This window comes from Asterias amurensis, chromosome 12 (genome assembly GCF_032118995.1).
Source record: "Asterias amurensis chromosome 12, ASM3211899v1".
NCBI classification, from domain to species: domain Eukaryota; kingdom Metazoa; phylum Echinodermata; class Asteroidea; order Forcipulatida; family Asteriidae; genus Asterias; species Asterias amurensis.
In genome coordinates this window covers 12,177,854-12,202,657 of record NC_092659.1, presented here as the reverse complement: position 1 = coordinate 12,202,657, position 24,804 = coordinate 12,177,854, and the positions used below count along the sequence as shown (strand labels likewise).

The 24,804-nt window shown below is 40.1% G+C and overlaps 1 protein-coding gene across 1 annotated transcript in view; it reads right to left on the bottom strand.

Moving 5' to 3' along the window:
• Nucleotides 1-8,858, bottom strand: part of LOC139944920 (phospholipid scramblase 1-like) — a 79,952-nt gene extending 71,094 nt beyond the window's left edge. Inside the window, exon 1 of the mRNA XM_071942100.1 lies at nt 8,578-8,858. The gene's annotated coding sequence lies outside the window, so the exon portion shown is untranslated. The remainder of the gene's footprint in view (nt 1-8,577) is intronic.
• Nucleotides 8,859-24,804: the final 15,946 nt, after the last annotated feature.

Sequence of the window (24,804 nt, the reverse complement as noted above, 5' to 3'; positions counted from 1 at the left end):
AGAGAGAGAAGGGATCAAAATAAACCATTATCCTTAAATCAACGAGACATTTTGCTTCAAAACAGTTATTTCTTTTATTTTGTCCATTATTGATATTTGATGAGCTGCAGCGAAGACTTAAGACCGCTTGAGTCGACGTTACAGTATTTTATTGAATATTCAGAAGCTAGTATGGCGTGCAAAATAAATAAAAAAGCTCATTCAATTACTATTAAACAAATTTTTGTCCCAAGACAATGGCTACTTGGTTAGAATCCGGAGATATCGCAAGGCATAACAGTAAAGCACCTCTACCCCCTTAAAGGCAGTGGACACTTTCAGTAATTACTCAAAATAATTATTGGCATAAAACCTTTCTTGGCGACGAGAAATGAGGAGTTTTTGATGGTATAAAACATTGTGAGAAAGCTCTCTCTGAAGTGCCATAGTTTTTGAGAAAGAAGTAATTTTCCACAAATTTGATTTCGAGACCTCAGATTTAGAACTTGAGGTCTCGAAATCAATCATAATAACCGCACACAACTTCGTGTGACAAGGGTTATTTTTCTTTCATTATTATCTCGAAACTTCGATGACCGATTGAGCTCAACGTTTCACAGGTTTGTTATTTTATGCATGTTGAGATACACAAACTGTGAAGGCTAGTCTTTGACAATTACCAATAGTGACCACTGCCTTTATAATTAAGAGTCAGTTCAGGTAAATAATTGACATAGTTGCTCACGGTCAAAAAATGATTTTTTTTTATACTTTGTCGGTGGAAGGGCCTTGGGGTGCAAGTAAACAAAATTGCATTTTCAATTCTATATATAGCCCGTTGCCATGGTTACGGCTCATTTTGTTTTTTGGCCATTTTAGGCCGATTTTGGGGTCTGAAAAACTGTTTTTTTAGCTCATATTTACAACTCCACCCCACCTAAATGCAACATTATTTCAAAAAACCTTTTATATCACTACAAAGTATCATCCTTGGCCTTCCTTGAGAATTTTTTTTATTGCTTTAAGTATCACCCTTGTGCTATTTTTGCATCATGCATTACAGTATGTTTTTAGAACTTGCAAATGCGACATTTTTACCCTATTTTTGGACCCCAAAATGTCAACTTGCCAGGGGTCTCAGAAAATTTTCCTTTCGGCTGTGATTAGGGCCAACATTGGTCTTTCCATATCTGGTGTCAAAAACTTGGGCAATTGTATCCTGTTGTGACAGTACTCCCTCAAAACTAGACTTTTTCCCCAAAACGTAAAAAAACGCCTTTTTAAGGGTCTTTTCACATAATATCGATAACGTGTCCACGGTAAAAAAAAAAGGAATATTTTTCTTATACTTTGTGGATGGTAGGGACTTGGGGTCCAAATAAACAACATTTACATTTCAAATCATAATATAACACGTTGCCATGGTAACAGTTCATTTCTGTTTAGGCCACTTTAGGCCGATTTTGGGGTATGAAAAACTGGTTTTTTTTTGTTAATATTTACAACTCCACCCCACCAAAAAACAAAAATATTTCATAAAACCTTTTACATCACTACAAAGTATTATCCTTGGCTTTACTTGAGACAAAAAAATATTGCTATAAATTTCACCCTTGTGGTATTTGTAGAACGTGCATTAGAGTATGGTTTTAGAACTTGCAAAATCAACATTTTTACCATATTTTTTTTTGCCTTCAAAATTTCATTTTTTCAGGGGTCTCAGAATATTTTCCTTTCGGTTTTGATCAAAATTTTTCTTTTGACCAAAATTTTTCTTTTTATTTCTGGTAAGTAAAACTTGGGCAAGTGTATCCTGATGTTAACAGTACTGTCTCAAAAATAGACTTTTTTTCCCCAAGCAGAAAAATGCATTTTGAATTGTTTTTTCTTCATATTGAATTTCTAACATTAAAAAGTAATAATTCTATCAATCTGGCAGCTTTTCCTAAGCACTAGTGGATTACCCAACATTGATCAGGAACTGTTGATGACCTTAATTTTAGAATTTGCCTGGCCCAACCCCAATCATATTTCTTGACATTGCATAAAACAATGTTTTGTGAACAGCGCCTCTTTTTTTGAAAGTGTTCCCTTTCTGTTGTTATTGGTGTTTTCATGTCTTCTGGGTAGAAACACTGTGTTTATTGTATCCTGTTGTGACTGATCATGCCTTAAGTATAGTAATTTTTCCAAAAACAATGCATGCTTGTTAAAAATCTGGCACTGTTTCCATGCCCTTTGAGTAATGAATACAAAGTTTTTATTTAAACATAATGGTATCCAACCAAACCATAACCAATGCTTTGCCACTGAGAGTTCTTGATTTGGCTACTTTACCTATTGTAAAGGTATGATTCCCATTGCAAGTAGAGTGCGATGAGCATTCTTTACAAGTTGTCTTCAATACAGGGCCTACTCTCCTTGGTCCCTGCCTGCTACCAAATGTAAAACTTTTCATAGAGATAGATATCATAAACAATGTAGTTTCTGTGCTTGAGGCAGATGGTTTGGAGCATCCAATCATGTCCAACACAAATGTTGGAAATTAAAAAGCCCACTTAAAAGTATTGGAAACGTTTGCCAAGGTCTTATTAAAAACAATGATACTAACGATTTGCAAGATGAGCGTAAGAGATCATTTAAAAGGAACACGTTGCCTAGGATCGGTCAAGTTGGTCTTTGAAATGCGTTTGTAACCGTTTGTTATAAAATGCATGGTTAGAAAGATGTTTTTGAGTGATACTTGTGTGGATCATTATATTCTACTTTTAAAATATCTTTCTAATCATATGCATTTTGTAGTGCACGTTTACAAACGCTTTTCAAAGACCAACTCGACCGATCCAAGGCAACGTGTTCCTTTAATGAAACAACATTGAAAGAAGTTGTAAATACTTGCACCTGCTCAACATAAATAAGTAAGATGCATTTGCAGTGACAAAAGTTTCTTCAGGCTAGTTTGATTATTTTTTCCATTCACTATCTTACTAATTCATAATTATTATATATGTCTCTGAGAACGATCAACACAAAACATTGTCAAACATTACCTGCTGAATTGTTTATCACGTTAAATAAACCAACTCTTTTATTGTTTGCAACTGTACAATTGAAAAGAACCCCACCGTGGATGGGGGAACTGCTTACAGAAGGCCAAAGCAGGTGAATGGCCATTTAGATACTTTGGATACAGTACTTGCTCACTTTTAGAGCCTCTTTGTTCTGATAGGGATGAAAATGTTTAGTTTGGTAGCGGGCAGGAGACCAAGAAGACTGTTATAAGGCCATGTATAGACAAGAATAGTAAAGAATGCTCATCGCACTACTTCTCTTCTTGCAATGTGAATCATACCTGTACAACTAGGTAAAGTAGTCATGACAAAACAAGAACTCTCAGTGGCAAAGCATGGTTATAAACTTTTTATTTGTTACTTAAAGAGCATGGAAACAGTGCCATATTTTTTTAACAAGCATGCTCGTTTTTGTTTTTTATCAATTCAAACTAAGGGATAACTTCAAAATGCATTTTTATTGTTTTTGGAAAAAATAGTTACCATGTTTGAGGCAGAAGTGTCACAACAGGATACAATAAACCAAAGTGTTTCTCCCCAGCAGACATGCAAACCATAATGATAGCCCAATCACAACAAAAAGGGAAATATTCTGAGAACCAATAAAACATTAAGACAGTACAAACTTTCTTGATGTGCAAGGGGAATTAAAAAATGTGACTTTCAAAAACGAGGCGCTGTTCACAAAACTTTGTTTTGTTTATGCAATGTCAAGAAATATGATTGGGCCGGGCCGGGCCGGGGCGGGGCAAATTCTAAGATTTAGGTCATCAACAAGTCCTGATCAATGTTTGGTAATGCACTAAGCCTACAGAGTGCTTATGAAAAGCTGCCAGATTGATGGAATTATTACTAACTTCTTAATGTTATAAATTCAAAATGAAGCAAATATTTCAAAATGCATTTCTCTATGTTTTCAGGGGAAAAGGGTCTATTTTTGAGACAGTTCTGTTACATCAGGATACAATTGCCCAAGTTTTCTTACCAGAAATAAAAAGACAAATTTTGGCCCTGATCAAAACCGAAAGGAAAATATTCTGAGACCCCTGAAAAAATGAAATTTTGAGGGCAAAAAATACGGTAAAAATGTTGATTTTGCAAGTACTAAAAACATACTCTAATGCACGTTCTTAAAATAGCACAAGGGTGAAATTTATAGCAATATTTTTTTGTCTCAAGTAAAGCCAAGGATTATAATTTGTAGTGATGGAAAAGGTTTTATGAAATATTTTTGTTTTTTGGTGGGGTGGAGTTGTAAATATTAACTAAAAAAAACAGTTTTTCAGACACCCAAATCGGCCTAAAGTGGCCTAAACACAAATGAACTGTTACCATGGCAACGTGTTATATTATGAGTTGAAATGTAAATATTGTTTATTTGGACCCCAAGTCCCTACCATCCACAAAGTATAAGAAAAATAATCCTTTTTTTTTTACCGTGGACACGTATGTCGATATTATGTGAAAAAAACCTTAAAAAGGCATTTTTCACGTTTTTGGGAAAAAAGTCTAGTTTTGAGGCAGTACTGTCACAACAGGATAAAATTGCCCAAGTTTTTGACACCAGATATGGAAAGACCAATGTTGGCCCTAATCACAGCCGAAAGGAAAATTTTCTGAGACCCCTGGCAAGTTGACATTTTGGGGTCCAAAAATAGGGTAAAAATGTTGATTTTGCAAGTTCTAAAAACATACTGTAATGCATGATGCAAAAATAGCACAAGGGTGATATTTAAAGCAATACAATTTTTTCTCAAGGAAGGCCAAGGATGATACTTTGTAGTGATATAAAAGGTTTTTTGAAATAATGTTGCATTTTGGTGGGGTGGAGTTGTAAATATGAGCTAAAAACCAGTTTTTCAGACCCCAAAATCGGCCTAAAATGGCCAAAAAACAAAATGAGCCGTAACCATGGCAACGGGCTATATATAGAATTGAAAATGCAATTTTGTTTACTTGCACCCCAAGGCCCTTCCACCAACAAAGTATAAAAAAAATTCATTTTTTGACCGTGAGCAACTATGTCAATTATTTACCTGAACTGACTCTTAAAGCACCAACCCTTCAAAACAATCTGTTTCCCCCATTTCAGACCAGCAATGTTTGGTTTCAGGAGTAATATTTTCTCTCTAATGTAGACATATTATCTATTACGTTTATCAGAATTTATTACTGCCTGCAGTTAATCAAAAAAGATTTTTATTTTCATTTTCACTTAATTTTTTACATTTTTCCCCCATATTGTCACACCATAGAATCCCAAATAGCAACCACAACAAGTGATCTATTTAGTGACTATAAGGATAATGAAACTCAATCTAGCAGATGATAATTTTGATTTGAAATTTAGAGGTTGGATGATGTTTCTTAGACTCATTGTTACAAAATTCATCATTTTATAAATGTTTGAGCATACCCTACGACAGGAAACTTAACATGCTTAATTCTCAGCATGATTAAGCCTGATTAAAAATACAGACTGTGAGTAAACAGCAGGGCTTCTATCACCGGTGGGAGCTTGCACAGTCTCGCGGTAAATGGCGCTGATGGCAATCAAAGTTTGGTTGGGTTTGAAAACATGGGTAGTGAACACTTCGCACCTTGCAAACTCGGCACCAGCAAACTCGGCACTTCGCAAACTTGGCACCTCGCAAACTCGGCACCAAGAATGTCCGCACCAAATAAACTTGGCACCGGCCTGTTTTGGTCAAACAAACTCGGCACCAAACAAACTCAGCACCGGCCTATTTTGGTCCACCAAACAAAACTCGGCACCAACAGCAAATACCACCCGAAGAGCAGTATTAACACCATAAAAACTGGTTTGAATTTAGTTGAAATAATTAGTAGTTAATGCTAACTTATACGACCATAACTTGGCACCTGAATTTTTTTTGTCCCACTTTACGTCCGCACGTTCAGTTTTTTTTTCTTTTTTTCTTTCACAATCATGTGAGTGAAAGTGCATCGCTATTTGTTGATGTAATGGGAATCGTGAAATGTCTCAGCAGCCTTAAAGTGGGTTACGATCATCTTGTAATAAAACACAGTGCATGACAGTCTGTAACAGAAATTATTTACACATGTACTCTTTATTTTGAATCAGTGTTTTATTGGATCAAAGTTTCATGTAAATGTTCCCCAAAAATACTTGGATATCGAAATTACATATTTTCGACTCCAAAAACATCTTCAAGGGTTAACAGACATTTTTTTTTAACTAGACATAGTGTTTTTTGTTAATTACAAAAACAAGGTGTTTAGTTGGACGTTAAGTGATGACGTAGTTCAAAAACATTGAACCATAAAGATGTTTTTTATACAATGTGTCGTTATTTTATAGTTAAACTTGTATCACACTTTTTAATGCCTTGATCTTCACAAATGCAATATGTTTGTGTGAGATTGGCATCAGTGAGGTCCGTTAACAGCGCCAGCCACCAACCAAGGTCATTACCACGCAGTGAAGACCGGGTACTCGCACTGTTATTCCCATTAATAAATACCTTTTGTAGCGAATTAAACAGCTAAAATTGTAATTTTTCTCTCGGCGGCACTTCCAGACAAGTTCAGGGGCCATATTCGAGCTTTTGATGGTTCCCATCTCTTTCGTGCGTTAATCACATTACTGACTCTTTGAAATAATGATCTGTTCAGCGCCTTCACTGGGGTCAAATGAGGCAAATGATTGGACGATAGCTGTTCCTTGTGCATTAAAACGCGCGTACGAGCTCGGCGTCGTCAGTTTATACGCGCACACGTTACACGCGCGCACTCAAAATTGATACATTTTCAGCGCGCGTACACGAAGTGCGCAAAGTTGCAATGTGAAACTTACAGGGATATAATAAATAAGCGTGCGATACAGTGCAACGCGCAAGGTTTACACAATGTATGCTGATACAGTGCAACGCGCAAGGTTTACACAATGTATGCTGATACAGTGCAACGCGCAAGGTTTACACAATGTATGCTGATACAGTGCAACGCGCAAGGTTTACACAATGTATGCTGATACAGTGCAACGCGCAAGGTTTACACAATGTATGCTGATACAGTGCAACGCGCAAGGTTTACACAATGTATGCTGATACAGTGCAACGCGCAAGGTTTACACAATGTATGCTGATACAGTGCAACGGGCAAGGTTTACACAATGTATGCTGATTTAGTGGCCACTGACTTATTCGCTATTTTCCAAAGCCGGTCTTTACACCACCGTTAACACTCCCACACGTGACCGGGTTTTGACCAATCAGAGACTTGAAACTGTCCAAGGTATTTATTAATCAAAATTAATAAATAGCATGAAAACTGGTAAGCGGAGGATGATAATGAATGGCATCTATTCTATGGCATGAAAACTGGTAAGAGGATCCTCTGCTTACCAGTTATCACGCTATTATGCCTTTTTCTTTGAATTGGGAAATAATGATGCCATATATCAACCGATGCCCTAATTATCTTCATTTGTACGAAGTATGCAAACATGTATTAAAACTTGATGGACATTGAAATGTTCACACCACACACCGATCTTGGATGACTTCAACTGGCCCCATTTGTTTTGAGTTTTTCCTGTTTTCACGGCAAACGAGAAAGTATGGTTTCCCGGTGAAGCCATACATGGAAGAAACATCTGCAGTGACTACAAGTGTTCTTTGAGACTCTGTGTATGACTGTATAGCCAGCAGTTGCCTTCATTTTATTCAAAATATTTTTTTATTAAATTTTTAAAATTACCATGGTAACTTGCAAAAAATAAAAAAAAAATAAAAAAAATATAACAAGTGTGAATAATTACTGGCTTCAAAATCTGATTTCTATTTATTTTTTTCCTATTTTTTTTCTTAATATTTATAATAAAGCGTATAAATAAACAGTGGTAATTGAATCAACAAGCTGATGTTTAAATTTTTAATATAAATAATAGTATTGATACGAGGGTTACAAAATAAAAATCTCCGAAAATGATATAAGGCACATGGCTTCTTTAAGCCTCGGTATTTTTTTTTCAAGAATGCTCAGCAAAACATTCAGTCACATGATTTTGATCATCATGAATTGTGAATTGAAATAGCGTTTGATGAAACTTTTTCGGTGGGCAAATATTTTTATATGGCCTCAACATTATGACATATTTGTGTACCTTGTAGAAATGCCTAAAATACCAAACTTTTTGCATTTACAAGTGCAACTATCCAGTGGAGCCTTACGTGTTTCTAAGTTTTTGTCAAGGGAGAGGAGACTCTTTGTTTGGCGAATAAAACCACACAATTTTTATCTTGGGACTGTTTACATCACGCACAGAGAGGTAAAAGATTTGCCACGATATTAAGGGCACCTCGAAAACAGGACCTCCTACGAGATATAGGATATAGTCGTTGCGATAACGTAACCCTCCTGCCGACGACGGCGGCAGAAGGGTTACGTTATCGCAACTAAGGATATAGTCGAGAAAGTAGAAATAATTAACCTGTACTTATTTCTTAAATATACGAGGGCACCACCACCACAAAAAACTTACCACAACGCACACTTGATTGAAGAAAATCTTTTAAAAAGTCGATTTCAGATCACACACACACCACACAGCAGTACACGACGTCCACGCATATATGTAGTCTATACACACACGCACTATACTGCCGCACCCAACCCAAAATAAAGATGCCTTTTACAATTAATTATCTGGAACTGGCACGGCTCCACCATCTGGTTCTGTCCACATGCACAGGCTCCGTACAACAAAATCAACGCACGTTTTAAAAAAACTACTGACAAGCTGAATAGTCGAAGCCAAAGCCGCACCGTCGTTTCCAAAATACCTTTCTCCCCCCCCCCCCCCCCCCCCACACACACCCCCTCATCACTATTCACGCTACAGCTAGACTTGACTCAAGTCCAAGTCCGTCCTAGCCCCACCCATAAACCAGTCAAAATCCACTCGGTATCGTTGACCCCAATGATCTGGAGATCAATGGTTCGTACATACATGATAATTGTGATCGTCTTTTGCGTGTACATGTACAAAGGTCACAGAGTGCGATGAATATTTATAAACAGGGCGGCGCTTCCACGCTCCCATTGGTTTTTTGGGGGAGATTTTTCATATTCATTGCGTGGAAGAGACAAACCTATGGTGGCCCTGAAGGGACACAGCCAGTCGTGAATATTTTCGCGACGTCGTATACTTATTCACGACAAGTCGCGAACATTTTGGCGACGTCGCGAATATTTTCACGACTAGTCGCGAATGTTTTCACGACTAGTCGCGAATATTTTCACGACGTCGTATATTTATTCACGACAAGTCGCGAATATTTTGGCGACGTCGCGAATATTTTCACGACTAGTCGCGAATATTTTCACGACTAGTTGCGAATATTTTTTACGACGTCGTGAATAATTCTGCGACTAGTCGTGAACAAACTCGCGACTTGTCGTAAATATTTTGTGAGTAGCTTGAGTGTGTAATTCTTACACGGCACGCGTAGAAAGCCAAGCTATGACGATTGTAGCCACTCGGCTATGTGTATGGGGCCAATGTTTTATCCAGTAGAATTGTTATCGAAGTTCGAAAAAACAGTGTCTGATTTTCATCAACATTTCGGGGGTTTTCAAGGTTGAATTACTCCAAACCCAAATAATTCTGAATGATAAAGGATTAATCTTTCCGTTAAACTTGGTCGGGGATTACGTGATGCGTTGCACCCTGTCGAGACGGAACGAACATTATAATTAAACTTATCATTGGATTGTTTGTAAAATTTACCTATTGTTGGTCCGACTACGCCGGGGTTAAAAGTTTTATGTTTTCATTTCGTAAAAAATAGTTGTTTTAATGAGTGTGTGAGACGTCGCACTTTTGAAAGTAAATTTTTCTAGCGTTTATGTTTTTCAAAACGGGTCGTAAAATTTATAGTGTCAAGGTCATCGAAAATTACATATTATTTTGGACAGGAAGGTCGTATGATCATGATTTTTATTTTATTTAAAATGTTGAGATTTGCTAGTTGGGATTATTATACCACTCCTGTTTCATTATTCGTCGTAAAGTCAATCTGACATTCCAACACCTGCACGCTCACCGCATGTGGTACAGCGTGGATCACGTGTAGGTGACCGGCGTGTGAGAATCCAGACATCCAGGCACGCAGCAGCAGCAGCAGCAGCAGCAGCAGCAGCAGCAGCAGCAGCAGCAACAACAATATTATTAACAACAACAACAACAACAACAACAACAACAACAACAACAGCAAAAGCAGCAGCAGCAGCAGCAGCAGCAGCAGCAGCAGCAGCAGCAGCAGCAGCAGCAACAGCAACAACAACAACAACAACAACAACAACAACAACAACAACAACAACAACAACAACAACAACAATAATAATAATAATAATAATAATAAAAATCATAATAATATTAATATTAACAATAACAATAATAACAACAATAACAACAATAATAACAATAATAACAATAATAACAATAATAACAATAATAACAATAACGACAACGACAACGACAACGACAACGACAACGACAACGACAACGACAACGACAACGACAACGACAACGACACCAACAACGACACCGACACCGACACCGACACCGACACCGACACCGACACCGACACCGACACCGACACCGATAATGATAATGATAATGATAATTATGCTGCAGCAAAGGATCTATCCCCCATGATCTGTTCGTTCTAAACTCTACCAGTTTCATGTCTGTCGATGATCGGAGGCCGACTCTTCCCGGAACAGAATATTTGACATGGCACGATAAATATTGCGGTGCTAAACCAGACAAAGACTTGTAGGTTAGCAAGAGAATCTTATAAACAATACGCTCATTGATGGGCAGCCAGTGAAGTTCTTTAAGTATTGGATTGATGGATGCTGACCAGCTTGCTTGCACAACAAGACGGGCAGCTGAGTTTTGTGTCTTTTGCAGCCTATGGAGCAGATGTTTTGGAAGTCCGTACAGTAGTGCGTTACAGAAATCCAAACGAGAGGTGACAAAGGCGTGCACTAATTGTTGTGTAGCTTGAAGTGTCAAAAAATGCCTGATGGCACGGAGGTTACGCAGGCCATAATTAGCAAGTTTCACGCAATTTGATATGTGATGAACCAGCGACAACTTGGGATCCAAGATAGCTCCAAGGTTCTTTACCTTCTCTTCAGGAACAACCAAGGACGACCCGATCTTTACATGGGGTACCACGACCTTGGAGAGTTGCTGTCTGGAACCCAACAGAACAAACTCTGTCTTTGACTCATTCAACTTCAGATGACTCTCACCCATCCACCGCTGAATGTCAGAGATGCAGCGCTCCATCTGAGAGATACAACTGTCTACATTCTCCTGAGTTGGTAAGCAAGAGCTATACAGTTGTAAATCATCCGCATAAACGTGGTAGCCCAAATTGCACTTGGTGATGATATGCCGGAGGGGTAGCATGTACACACTGAAAAGCTGGGGGCCGAGAACCGATCCCTGTGGTACGGATGAATCCAGTTGAACAGTCTGTGAGGTTGCTTCTCGAAGATGTACTGCTTGAGATCGTTTAGACAGGTACGACTCAAACCGGTCTTCATCTATACGTGTTGCACGCCACCGGCGCTCAAGTCTACGTCTCTTGCATTTCGCTTCCTGGATGTCCTCATTCATCCATGGGGATTTGGGTTTGAGAACTACGCTCCTCAACCTAGCAGGAGCATGTCTATCCAGCAGGGCCCGAAGAGTTGTGTCATACTCGTCAAAACAAGACAGTGTATCTTGGAAATCAATTAATGACAGAGATTGATGTTGTTACCAGACTTCCTAGAAATCTTTCTGACAGGCGACCCATTGGACAGTGTTTCGCAGATGGTGCTCCGGATTGGTTCATTCATTGCCCCTTGCCCGCCCACCCACCATTCGATCCGCCCTTTTTGGTCAGGTTACTTTCGTGTTGTACTAAGCATGGTTCTCCGGATTGGTTCATTCATTGCCGCGCAGAGTCGAAAGGGTCGAAGAGGCTGGGTGCCAGGACAAAACCGAAACCAATCTCACGAATTTGCATTGAATGGATGAAGTACCGTAGATTGATGTTTCGCAGGCGACCATGTGTCAACCACTGGTCGACGTTGTTGTCAGACTTCCTAGAAATCCTTCTGCGGGTGACTCATTTGTTGAAAAGATTTAATGGAGAATATTTATAAAAAAACATTCACTTCCAAACGGCATGAGAATTATCATGATGGACAAGGATTGGATCAAACGGAAGCTTAATAATTTGGAAACGTTGGGTAGGGCCGGCTATAGGTTGGAAGGTGTCTAAGGGAACTTTACAATTAATAACATTTTGGGGTGGGGGGGGGCCTTACACAAAGAGCCATTCTGGTCAGTGTATTGTGAGTGGTGTGTTGCTTGGTGAAGAAGGTCGCCGTGGGACCACTTTAGGTTGACAGTGGGTGGCGACCTTGGACCTTTTGTCAGTAAACTCAAATGCGTACATGAATACCGTTTTAGAATACGGTCTGTTCATGCATAGAGTAAGGACAGGAGGTATAATGTTGCAGTTTCAGAGTTTAACCATGGAGGTAGAATTGTGAAACCATTCCTTACTCTATGGTGAAACTATACACGTACGTCAAAGGCTGTTTTGAAGCTGTAAAAAAAAAAAACTTTGCTTTGCATTTGGTCAAAGTTGTTAAGCAAAACGACATTAAGTTTCCTTTTGAATAAGTCCATTCACAAAATTGGTTAGAGCAGTGTGTCGGTCAGGTCTCAGAACGTACATTTTGCCAAATCCATTTTGAAGCCTAATTTAGCCATCGGCCCGTCGGGTTGGTTACTGATGGAGATATTAACAAAAGAGACCTCGTGCGGCTGAATGGTGTACATTTTTAGGAGTTTGTCTATTGACCCAATATCATAGACCTTTTCGCAAATATCGGGGCGCGCGCGTAAAGCTTGGAATTAGGTGCACTGTGGTCTATAGCTGGTAGCAAAATTTGATTCATATCTATCCCACAATGCACCTCATATAACAGTCTGTGCTTGCGCATTGGTATTTGCGATAAGGTCTATGTCCTGTGCTAACCATAGACCTTTTCGCAAATACTGGGGCGCGCGCGTAAAGCTTGGAATTAGGTGCATTGTGGTCTAGCTGATTACAAATTTGATTCATACATATCCCACAATGCACCTCATTCAACAGTCTGCGCTTGCGCATTGGTATTTGCGATAAGGTCTATGGTGAGATCTAAATCAGAGAAACAGAGCGCCCGCTAACGTTCGTTCATTACAAGCGTGGACAGTTTTTGCCGGGCATAATCGGAACGTTGGTTGTGTGTGACCGCGCAACACCAATGGTCTTGGGACCAAGACTAAGACACAACAGGCAGAAGAAGTGAGCGATTGATTTTGGACATCATTTTTAGTCTATTTTTTTCAAGTTTGGAAGGAAATAATCTGACACAATCGAACCTTCACATTAACCATCAACATCTCCTGTGTACCTCAAGTGAGTTTTAATTATTCTGAGGAGGTTTTTGATGCATTTTGAAACACCTTTTGTCCACAATTAAATTTCACATTTTTTTATTTATTTATAAAAAAAGAAAAAAGAAAAAAAAAAAGGTTGGGCGGCGATTTAAAAAGGCCTTCTTAAACTGGCAATTTTTTTTTCCGGGGGGATGGGGGTTGAGCTTTGAAAAATCTCACACATAGCTGGCCTCTAGAATGGCATCTCTGCCTGCAAAACACTTTTTTGACGTTCACGTTAAGTGCTCCCGTTATACATGCAGCCTATTGACCAGAAAGTTTACAAGACCAATTCAGATGAGGATAAACTAAAAAGAGGCCTACGCTCTAGCCTTGCTCAAGGCAGTCGCATTATTCGCTCCGAAAAGACGCAGCTGTAAGCCCACCCGCCGTATACCCTGTGCATGGTGTGTGCGATCACACCGAATGACCCACCCGTATACACACTGTCACATCGCACGAATACTGTTCACACAAGTCATCGCACTCGTACACCACTAACCGCATGCGGAGGCCGTCAGGCCGACAGCCTTGTCGGGTCTGTATCTTCCCGTTTTAATATGTTGTATTGAAAAAATTCCAATAGTGGACGAAATTGGGGGGGGGGGCTCTAGGATATGCTAGTATGCAGCTCATGAATATGTATATCGTTCGTCAGACCCATCAGACAACACAGGATGTGAGGCAAATGAATTATTCATTTTGACGTCCAATCACGCACTTCCCTTATCACGACCTTTGGACCCTTTCATGCGTCCGTGGCGGGGGTGTGTGAGGTAAACATGTCTCGTCTTTCGCGGGCATTATGGTAATGAGCTGACCGTGGGAACTCTTCGCTTATTATAGTAATGAGGTCAGTGGCTTCAACACAGATCCTACAAGGCTGTCGGCCTGACGGCCTCCGCATGCGGATAGTGTACGGGGGCATCGTGTCGTGCGATGTTACGCACAGTGAGTACGGGTGGGTTTTACGCACAGTGAATACGGGTGGGTTTTTATACAGCGGCGGTCTTTTTTCGGAGTGAATAATTCGACTGCCTTGAGCCAGGCTACCTACGCTCTTACCGCCCCCGCCCCCCCCCCGAAAAAAAAAACAACAAAAAAACAGTAAATAAATTAGATTTGTGGCACACAGCATGTCCAAAAAACTCGCTTTACTTATAGTGCTGTAGCAACGCTATGTATCGTGGGACGTAAAAATGTCATTTTTGACGATGTTTTTTTAACAAGGAAATGCAAACATTATGAATGTATATTGAGTGTGTGGAGAAAGTTTTGGTAGTGTAGTACAAAAGAAACTTTAGTTATTGCTGGCTAACGGTCAGTTTCACCTATCAACGCTGATTTGAAAAACGTGTAACGTTAGGGAGGCCCAACATATTAGACCCCTATAAGGATCACGGGGAGCTTTATAGTTTCTAGATGCATAAGGTACGTCGTCTAACCCAAAACGAGGTGGGTACAGCCACTGCAAGTAGTGGTGAACGTGCGAAATAGCTTCATTTTGGGTTAGAATTATGACGCCAAGCATAAATATTGAGAGGCGTATAACACCCTCACCCACATTTCGAAATAATTGTGTAAAGGATTTTTATATCCTAGCCGCTAGTTATTTTTAATGGACTTAGTTTTGTCATGGTTTTGTCCTTCCCTTGCTCTATAGTCCTTCACATGAAACTTTGATGCAAGGCACAGACAATACAAGTGTGTGGTTTAAAACACAACTTTACACAGAGACTATTCTACGACAGGGTGAATAATCCCCTAGGAGATTCTGCCCCCCCCCCCCACCCCGGACTATTGTGGCACTGCTTATTTTAAAGTTTGGAGCTAGTTATTTTACTTACACGCATAGGGCCGAAGGGATCTACATTAGACAAAATGATACTGTGCATGTGGATATAAAAGTATATTGATTCAAATGAATAATAATAGGAGATAGACTATTATTGCTCCATGGTTAATATGATATTAAAAATAATTGTTTGCCTAAAAACTTACACGAAATGAGCACGAGAGTTTTTTAGTATAAAATGTAACGGCTCCCACTGAAGTGCAAAGTTTTTGAGAACGAAGTAATTACTCGCGTGAGTATTTGAATTAAATTTGAGACCTCAGCTGAGGTCTCGAAGTACCTAAAAGCACACAAATTGTGTGACAAGGGTGTTTTTTCTTCTCCTGAAACTTCTATGACCAATTGAGTTCAAATTTTCACAGGTTTGTTATTTTATGCTTCTACCTCCTCGGATACACAAAGTGAGAAGCCTGGTCTTTTACAACAAAATTACCAAAGAAGTCCAGTGCCTTTAAAGCATAGGCCTATTGCGCCAACTAGCACACAAGCCGTATAACAGTATTGCCAGCTGTTCAAATGTAGGTATTTTGGAATTTCAAATTGTGGTCACGAGAAACATACGGAACAGTATAAGGGAATGCTGAGCATCACAAAACACTAGTTTTTCTGGTGATGGCACCGGATTGGGACTTGAGTCAAGTCTAACTGCATGGCAAATTCAGACTGAAGCTAGACTTTATTGAGATTGCGGTATTCCTCTGAATCAGCCATGAAAACGCCCCTACAGATGCTGTCCTGCGCACCAACTCGCATTGGATGGAGGTTAATCTTACCATAGGAGGGCACTAACTCAGGCAACATTGTTTACATGAACAATAATATTATGGTCAACATGACAGCCAAACCACGTCAAATCTCTAAGCTTTAAAGCCATTGGACCCTTTCGGTAAACAGTGTTGTCCAAGGCGCACACTTTGTGTACCACAACTTCTATATCAAATAACAAACCTGTGAAAATTTAGGCTCAATCGGTCATCGGAGTTGGGAGAAAACAACGGAAAAACCCACCCTTGTTTCCGCGCGTTTCGCAGTGTCAAGACATGTGTTTCAAATATATCAGTAATTCTCGTTAACAAGAATTTATATTGTTTTGCTGTTTTCTCAAAAAGTAAAAGTAAAGCGTTTCATGGAATAATATTTCAAGAGAAGTCTTTCACCATTGGCTTCTGTAAACCCTGTAAGTTATTTGTAAATCTGTGAACTTTTTTATTTTTGTCTGAACCGAACGGGTCCAATGGCTTTAATGGTAAATGCTCTGTTAATTGTAAATCACCATTAAAGTGAAATGGTCACCTTTTTTCAAAAAAAAAAAAGAATTTGCGTACAAAAACCCCACAATCTTTTGGAGCTTTGGAAGTGCCAACCAACTTGTTGAGATCATAGAGCAAGGATTTTGAGATGCTGGGTTAATTTGATGACACTGGACACTATTGGTAGTTGTCAAAGACCAGTCTCCTTACTTGGTGTATCTCAACATAGGCTGTGCATAAAATAACACAAATAAGATCTAGCTACAAAATTACAGTATGAATAATTAAAGTCAAACTTTGATATCATGTACACGATAAAATCATTTCAGTATTGTGTTTTTTTACTTCATTAAAAACTACAAAACAGTCCTGCTAAAACTTTTTCCATTTGAGAATAAACCCACCTCTTCTTGACAACTACACTAGATGTCTTTAAATATTACTTTTAAAGAATACTAATCTTTAAATGTTTAAAGACCAGTTCTCACTTGTTGATCCCAACGTCAACGAGGAGCCTCATATTTCAATAACAAATTGTGGTACAAATTTGGGCACAATTGGTAAGTGAAGTTGAAGGAAAATATTGAAAGAAAATGACAACCTACAATGTACTGCTCCAACTACAAACACCTGTGCAGTTTTCAAGCGAGGTCACGAAGGATTTTTATCTTCTCTAAAATCAAGTCTCAAGAAAGAATTGGTTGTGTTCCTGAGAACAACTTTCCTGTATCGAGTCATGCGAAATTCGCAAAACCTTGGGAATTACAACTTTTTTGTGCAAAAGTGACGTCATAATTTGACCCAAAATCGTCGATTACCGCCAAAATATAACAATGACGGAATTCAAATTAGCACCGGTACACTCGGGTGGGGTATCCGCAAGAAGTAATCAAGCTAATTCGGCTATTTGGGGTGGCTCGAAAATTAAAAAGTTTATTCCCCGGGTAGGCAAAAAGGGAGGAGCGGCCATCTTGTTTTTCTAATAGTCAACTCTGGAAATCGCGTTTTGACGGTACAAATCGACCAAGTTGAGCATCCTGAACAACTTTCCTGTGTGGAGTCATGCAAAATTCGCAAAACCTTGGGAATTACAACTTTTTGGTGCAAAAGTGACGTCACAGTTTGACCAAAAATCGTTGATTACCGCCAAAATATAACAATGGCGGAGTTCAAATTAGCACCGGTACACTCGGGTGGGGTATCCGCAAGAAGTAATCACGCTAATTCAGCTTTTCGGGGTGGCTCGAAAATTAAAAAGTTTATTCCCCGGGAAGGGAAAAGGGTAGAGCGGCCATTTTGTTTTTCTAATAGTCAACTCTGGAAATCGCGTTTTGACGGTACAAATCGACCAAGTTGAGCATCCTGAACAACTTTCCTGTATCGAGTCATGCAAAATTCGCAAAACCTTGGGAATTACAACTTTTTGGTGCAAAAGTTACGTCACAATTTGACCAAAAAATCGTCGATTACCACCAAAATATACCAATGGCGGAGTTCAAATTAGCACCGGCACACTCGGGTGGGGTATCCGCAAGAAGTAATCACGCTAATTTGGCTTTTCGGGTTGGCTCGAAAATTAAAAAGTTTATTCCCGGGGAAGGGAAAAGGGAAGAGCGGCCATTTTGTTTTTCTAATAGTCAACTCTGGAAATCGCGTTTTGACGGTACAAATCGACCAAGTTGAGCATCCTGAACAACTTTCCTGTGTGGAGTCATGCAAAATTCGCAAAACCTTGGGAATTACAACTTTTTGGTGCAAAAGTGACGTAATAATTTGACCCAAAATCGTCGATTACCGCGAAAATATAACAATGACGGAGTTCAAATTAGCACCGGTACCCTCGGGTGGGGTATCCGCAAGAAGTACTTCGCTAATTCAGCTTTTCAGGGTGGCTCGAAAATTAAAAAGTTTATTCCCCGGCTGGGGAAAAGGGTAGAGCGGCCATTTTGTTTTTCTAATAGTCAACTCTGGAAATCGCGTTTTGACGGTACAAATCGACCAAACAGAGCATCCTGAACAACTTTCCTGTGTGGAGTCATGCAAAATTCGCAAAACCTTGGGAATTACAACTTTTTGGTGCAAAAGTGACGTCACAATTTGACCAAAAATCGTCGATTACCGCCAAAATATAACAATGGCGGAGTTCAAATTAGCACCGGTACACTCGGGTGGGGTATCCGCAAGAAGTAATCACGCTATATCGGCTTTTCGGGGTGGCTCGAAAATTAAAAAGTTCATTCCCCGGGAAGGGAAAAGGGAAGAGCGGCCATTTTGTTTTTCTAATAGTCAACTCTGGAAATCGCGTTTTGACGGTACAAATCGACCAAGTTGAGCATCCCGAACAACTTTCCTGTGTCGAGTCATGCAAAATTCGCAAAACCTTGGGAATTACAACTTTTTTGTGCAAAAGTGACGTCATAATTTGACCAAAAATCGTCGATTACCGCCAAATTATAACAATGACGGAGTTCAAATTAGCACCGGTACACTCGGGTGGGGTATCCGCAAGAAGTAATCACGCTAATTCAGCTTTTCGGGGTGGCTCGAAAATTAAAAAGTTTATTCCCCGGCTGGGGAAAAGGGTAGAGCGGCCATTTTGTTTTTCTAATAGTCAACTCTGGAAATCGCGTTTTGACGGTACAAATCGACCAAGTTGAGCATCCTGAACAACTTTCCTGTGTGGAGTCATGCAAAATTCGCAAAACCTTTGGAATCACAACTTTTTGGTGCAAAAGTGACGTCACAATTTGACCAAAAATCGTCGATTATCGTCAAAATATAACAATGGCGGAGTTCAAATTAGCACCGGTACACTCGGGTGGGGTATCCGCAAGAAGTAATCACGCTAATTCAGCTTTTCGGGGTGGCTCGAAAATTAAAAAGTTTATTCCCCGGCTGGGGAAAAGGGTAGAGCGGCCATTTTGTTTTTCTAATAGTCAACTCTGGAAATCGCGTTTTGACGGTACAAATCGACCAAGTTGAGCATCCTGAACAACTTTCCTGTGTGGAGTCATGCAAAATTCGCAAAACCTTTGGAATTACAACTTTTTGGTTTAAAAGTGACATCACAATTTGACCAAAAATCGTCGATTATCGTCAAAATATAACAATGGCGGAGTTCAAATTAGCACCGGTACACTCGGGTGGGGTATCCGCAAGAAGTAATCACGCTAATTCAGCTTTTCGGGGTGGCTCGAAAATTAAAAAGTTTATTCCCCGAGAAGGGAAAAGGGAAGAGCGGCCATTTTGTTTTTCTAATAGTCAACTCTGGAAATCGCGTTTTGACGGTACAAATCGACCAAGTTGAGCATCCTGAACAACTTTCCTGTGTGGAGTCATGCAAAATTCGCAAAACCTTGGGAATTACAACATTTTGGTGCAAAAGTGACGTCATAATTTGACCAAAAATCGTCGATTACCGCCAAATTATAACAATGACGGAGTTCAAATTAGCACCCGTACACTCGGGTGGGGTATCCGCAAGAAGTAATCACGCTAATTCGGCTTTTCGGGGTGGCTCGAAAATTAAAAAGTTTATTCCCCGGGAAGGGAAAAGGGTAGAGCGGCCATTTTGTTTTTCTAATAGTCAACTCTGGAAATCGCGTTTTGACGGTACAAATCGACCAAACAGAGCATCCTGAACAACTTTCCTGTGAGGAGTCATGCAAAATTCGCAAAGCCTTGGGAATTACAACTTTTGGTGCAAAAGTGACGTCATAATTTGACCAAAAATCGTCGATTACCGCCAAAATATAATAATGACGGAGTTCAAATTAGCACCGGTACACTCGGGTGGGGTATCCGCAAGAAGTAATCACGCTAATTCGGCTTTTCGGGGTGGCTCGAAAATTAAAAAGTTTATTCTCCGGTTAGGCAAAAAGGGAGGAGCGGCCATCTTGTTTTACTAATAGTCAACTCTGGAAATCGCGTTTTGACGGTACAAATCGACCAAGTTGAGCATCCTGAACAACTTTCCTGTGTGGAGTCATGCAAAATTCGCAAAACCTTGGGAATTACAACATTTTGGTGCAAAAGTGACGTCATAATTTGACCAAAAATCGTCGATTACCGCCAAATTATAACAATGACGGAGTTCAAATTTGCACCCGTACACTCGGGTGGGGTATCCGCAAGAAGTAATCACGCTAATTCGGCTTTTCGGGGTGGCTCGAAAATTAAAAAGTTTATTCCCCGGGAAGGGAAAAGGGTAGAGCGGCCATTTTGTTTTTCTAATAGTCAACTCTGGAAATCGCGTTTTGACGGTACAAATCGACCAGGTTGAGCATCCTGAACAACTTTCCTGTGAGGAGTCATGCAAAATTCGCAAAGCCTTGGGAATTACAACTTTTAGGTGCAAAAGTGACGTCATAATTTGACCAAAAATCGTCGATTACCGCCAAAATATAATAATGACGGAGTTCAAATTAGCACCGGTACACTCGGGTGGGGTATCCGCAAGAAGTAATCACGCTAATTCGGCTTTTCGGGGTGGCTCGAAAATTAAAAAGTTTATTCTCCGGTTAGGCAAAAAGGGAGGAGCGGCCATCTTGTTTTACTAATAGTCAACTCTGGAAATCGCGTTTTGACGGTACAAATCGACCAAGTTGAGCATCCTGAACAACTTTCCTGTGTGGAGTCATGCAAAATTCGCAAAACCTTTGGAATCACAACTTTTTGGTGCAAAAGTGACGTCACAATTTGACCAAAAATCGTCGATTATCGTCAAAATATAACAATGGCGGAGTTCAAATTAGCACCGGTACACTTGGGTGGGGTATCCGCAAGAAGTAATCACGCTAATTCAGCTTTTCGGGGTGGCTCGAAAATTAAAAAGTTTATTCCCCGGCTGGGGAAAAGGGTAGAGCGGCCATTTTGTTTTTCTAATAGTCAACTCTGGAAATCGCGTTTTGACGGTACAAATCGACCAAGTTGAGCATCCTGAACAACTTTCCTGTGTGGAGTCATGCAAAATTCGCAAAACCTTTGGAATCACAACTTTTTGGTGCAAAAGTGACGTCACAATTTGACCAAAAATCGTCGATTATCGTCAAAATATAACAATGGCGGAGTTCAAATTAGCACCGGTACACTCGGGTGGGGTATCCGCAAGAAGTAATCACGCTAATTCAGCTTTTCGGGGTGGCTCGAAAATTAAAAAGTTTATTCCCCGGCTGGGGAAAAGGGTAGAGCGGCCATTTTGTTTTTCTAATAGTCAACTCTGGAAATCGCGTTTTGACGGTACAAATCGACCAAGTTGAGCATCCTGAACAACTTTCCTGTGTGGAGTCATGCAAAATTCGCAAAACCTTTGGAATTACAACTTTTTGGTTTAAAAGTGACATCACAATTTGACCAAAAATCGTCGATTATCGTCAAAATATAACAATGGCGGAGTTCAAATTAGCACCGGTACACTCGGGTGGGGTATCCGCAAGAAGTAATCACGCTAATTCAGCTTTTCGGGGTGGCTCGAAAATTAAAAAGTTTATTCCCCGAGAAGGGAAAAGGGAAGAGCGGCCATTTTGTTTTTCTAATAGTCAACTCTGGAAATCGCGTTTTGACGGTACAAATCGACCAAGTTGAGCATCCTGAACAACTTTCCTGTGTGGAGTCATGCAAAATTCGCAAAACCTTGGGAATTACAACATTTTGGTGCAAAAGTGACGTCATAATTTGACCAAAAATCGTCGATTACCGCCAAATTATAACAATGACGGAGTTCAAATTAGCACCCGTACACTCGGGTGGGGTATCCGCAAGAAGTAATCACGCTAATTCGGCTTTTCGGGGTGGCTCGAAAATTAAAAAGTTTATTCCCCGGGAAGGGAAAAGGGTAGAGCGGCCATTTTGTTTTTCTAATAGTCAACTCTGGAAATCGCGTTTTGACGGTACAAATCGACCAAACAGAGCATCCTGAACAACTTTCCTGTGAGGAGTCATGCAAAATTCGCACAAGCCTTGGGAATTACAACTTTTGGTGCAAAAGTGACGTCATAATTTGACCAAAAATCGTCGATTACCGCCAAAATATAATAATGACGGAGTTCAAATTAGCACCGGTACAACTCGGGTGGGGTATCCGCAAGAAGTAATCACGCTAATTCGGCTTTTCGGGGTGGCTCGAAAATTAAAAAGTTTATTCTCCGGTTAGGCAAAAAGGGAGGAGCGGCCATCTTGTTTTACTAATAGTCAACTCTGGAAATCGCGTTTTGACGGTACAAATCGACCAAGTTGAGCATCCTGAACAACTTTCCTGTGTGGAGTCATGCAAAATTCGCAAAACCTTGGGAATTACAACATTTTGGTGCAAAAGTGACGTCATAATTTGACCAAAAATCGTCGATTACCGCCAAATTATAACAATGACGGAGTTCAAATTTGGCACCCGTACACTCGGGTGGGGTATCCGCAAGAAGTAATCACGCTAATTCGGCTTTTCGGGGTGGCTCGAAAATTAAAAAGTTTATTCCCCGGGAAGGGAAAAGGGTAGAGCGGCCATTTTGTTTTTCTAATAGTCAACTCTGGAAATCGCGTTTTGACGGTACAAATCGACCAGGTTGAGCATCCTGAACAACTTTCCTGTGAGGAGTCATGCAAAATTCGCAAAGCCTTGGGAATTACAACTTTTAGGTGCAAAAGTGACGTCATAATTGACCAAAAATCGTCGATTTACCGCCAAAATATAATAATGACGGAGTTCAAATTAGCACCGAGTACACTCGGGTGGGGTATCCGCAAGAAGTAATCACGCTAATTCGGCTTTTCGGGGTGGCTCGAAAATTAAAAAGTTTATTCTCCGGTTAGGCAAAAAGGGAGGAGCGGCCATCTTGTTTTACTAATAGTCAACTCTGGAAATCGCGTTTTGACGGTACAAATCGACCAAGTTGAGCATCCTGAACAACTTTCCTGTGTGGAGTCATGCAAAATTCGCAAAACCTTTGAATCACAACTTTTTGGTGCAAAAGTGACGTCACAATTTGACCAAAAAATCGTCGATTATCGTCAAAATATAACAATGGCGGAGTTCAAATTAGCACCGGTACACTTGGGTGGGGTATCCGCAAGAAGTAATCACGCTAATTCAGCTTTTCGGGGTGGCTCGAAAATTAAAAAGTTTATTCCCCGGCTGGGGAAAAGGGTAGAGCGGCCATTTTGTTTTTCTAATAGTCAACTCTGGAAATCTTTGACGGTACAAATCGACCAAGTTGAGCATCCTGAACAACTTTCCTGTGTGGAGTCATGCAAAATTCGCAAAACCTTTGGAATTACAACTTTTTGGTGCAAAAGTGACGTCACAATTTGACCAAAAATCGTCGATTATCGTCAAAATATAACAATGGCGGAGTTCAAATTAGCACCGGTACACTCGGGTGGGGTATCCGCAAGAAGTAATCACGCTAATTCGGCTTTTCGGGGTGGCTCGAAAATTAAAAAGTTTATTCCCCGGGAAGGGAAAAGGGAAGAGCGGCCATTTTGTTTTTCTAATAGTCAACTCTGGAAATCGCGTTTTGACGGTACAAATCGACCAAGTTGAGCATCCTGAACAACTTTCCTGTGTGGAGTCATGCAAAATTCGCAAAACCTTGGGAATTACAACATTTTGGTGCAAAAGTGACGTCATAATTTGACCCAAAATCGTCGATTACCGCCAAAATATAACAATGACGGAGTTCAAATTAGCACCGGTACACTCGGGTGGGGTATCCGCAAGAAGTAATCACGCTAATTCGGCTTTCCGGGGTGGCTCGAAAATTAATAGGTTAATTCCCCGGGAAGGGAAAAGGGAAGAGCGGCCATTTTGTTTTTCTAATAGTCAACTCTGGAAATCGCGTTTTGACGGTACAAATCGACCAAGTTGAGCATCCTGGACAACTTTCCTGTGTGGAGTCATGCAAAATTCGCAAAACCTTGGGAATTACAACTTTTTGGTGCAAAAGTGACGTCACAATTTCACCAAAAATCGTCGATTACCGCCAAAATATAACAATGGCGGAGTTCAAATTAGCACCGGCACACTCGGGTGGGGTATCCGCAAGAAGTAATCACGCTAATTCGGCTTTTCGGGGTGGCTCGAAAATTAAAAAGTTTATTCTCCGGTTAGGCAAAAAG